The sequence below is a fragment of the Erigeron canadensis genome, chromosome 6, assembly GCF_010389155.1.
Source record: "Erigeron canadensis isolate Cc75 chromosome 6, C_canadensis_v1, whole genome shotgun sequence".
Lineage (NCBI taxonomy): Eukaryota > Viridiplantae > Streptophyta > Magnoliopsida > Asterales > Asteraceae > Erigeron > Erigeron canadensis.
In genome coordinates this window covers 17447522-17449554 of record NC_057766.1, presented here as the reverse complement: position 1 = coordinate 17449554, position 2033 = coordinate 17447522, and positions in this window count along the sequence as shown.

The window sequence follows — 2033 nt, the reverse complement described above, 5'->3', positions numbered from 1 at the left end:
TCTAACTAATTAATCTGGTGGATGTGCAGAGCGATCGAAAGAAACATATTTGGTATCTTGACAGTGCTGCTGGCAGGACAATGACCGGATGTAAGTCCCTACTGGAGGAGTTCATAGTATCTGATGGACCCTCCATTACTTTTGGAAATGATGATTGTGGAAAGACTGAGGGCTATGGTGTCCTGAACAATGGACAAGTCAAATTCAGACGGGTGGCTTATGTAAATGGTTTGAAATACAACCTGATCAGTGTGAGCCAACTGTGTGATGATGGCTACCAGGTTCTGTTTAATGTTTCTCAGGGCATCGTATTCAATAAGGATTGGAATGTAGTATTGATTGCTCCCAGAAAAGGGAATGTGTATGTGATGGATATGGAAAGCTCTCCCTCAGAGCAGTGTTTCTATACAAAAGCTGATGAAGACACAAATTGGTTATGGCATAAAAGGTTATCACATTTAAATTTCAAAAATATTAACAAGTTGTCCAGAAAACAACTTGTAGATGGGATACCTTCAGATTTTTTCGAAAAGGAAAGGCCATGTCCAGGATGTGAGATGGGAAAGCACTAGCGTGCCAGTTTTAGGACCAAGCAGAATTTCAACATATCTGAACCACTTCATATGCTTCATATGGATCTATTTAGTCTAGTGAACATTTAGACTCGTGCGGGTAAAAGATTTACCCTGGTGATTGTTGACGAATACTACAGATTTTGTTGGGTAATGGAGCTACCGAACTCTTTTGTATTTAAAGGCAATAAAAATGAGTTTTATAAACATATTATGTTTAGAAGATATGCATGAATCTTCAAACATAACTTTTTGATCACACATCAACTTGATTGACCCAATAAACTTAAGTCATTTGCCATCCAACTTGTAAAGGACACATGTGGCTGTTGTTTTACTCACTAGTACACAGTGGTGAAATGGCAGTTGCATGGCGAATCCCACTCACTGGTACACAGTGGTGGACAAATTTGTACGTTCTTGGTTGGATGACTTAAAGCGAGTTAAGCCGTGAGACCTTGACCTGTGGCAAAAGATGGGACAAAACATGACTACAAAAAGATCACTTGATGAATCAAGTGTCATATCTAGGTCCCATTCTTACTAGGAATTGCACATGTAATGCAATTACTGCTTGCCACTTACCTTTTGAGTGCAATCATTTCTAGCAGATCAACTGATGAAATGGTTGTATGTCAATTGGATCCTGGCCTTAATGAAATTAATTGTTTATTTTATAAACATTGGGTAATTAATTTCTTAAGGATTGATTATCGAAAATACCGATAATTGATCTTGAATCTGTTTTGTAAAAGGCAACAAATCCTTCACAAAACATACACCAATCGGCTTTTAGATCGATTCTAGAAAGGGAAAACTTTCTAAAACCAATTTCAATGGTTGTTTTGTCAATGGAGAATTGTTCTAAAAGTTGATGTCAATGAAACTCAGATATCATTATTCCTGATGCGAGTGCCACTGCTTTATAGTTGGAAGCATAACATACTCAGTACAATTAGACATATTGAGGTTGCTTATTTGATGCTAGAAGCATGTCTCCTGAGCTTCAAAAAGCAATTCGAATTGCAAAATCTGTGTGATATGATCAAATAACTCAAGTCTATGTACAGAAAAGAAGTTGGAGTTGAATTACTTGAGTTAATTGAGTCACTCCATAACTTGAACACGAGTATGGGAAACCGGTAAGTGCTCATGTACTCAAGATGAAGAGTCACTTTAAGCATTATGGAAAGGTTAAAACTATGTGTATCTTCTGCCGATTGTTATAGACATAAGAGACAATTACAAATTTGCATAGCATAGTTGGACTTCATATCAAGTTGACTGAGTATGGAGAAAACCTTTCAGGAAATCTGAGATACCCCAAGTTCTTATAATCAAGGGGGGAATGGTTTAGAAAGCAAAACAACCGTAAAGCTAAGGGCAAGAACTTTGGTAAGAGAAAACAAAGTGTTTAGTCTCAAAACCTTAAAAGACCCCTTGGAAAAAGGAGCATATGGC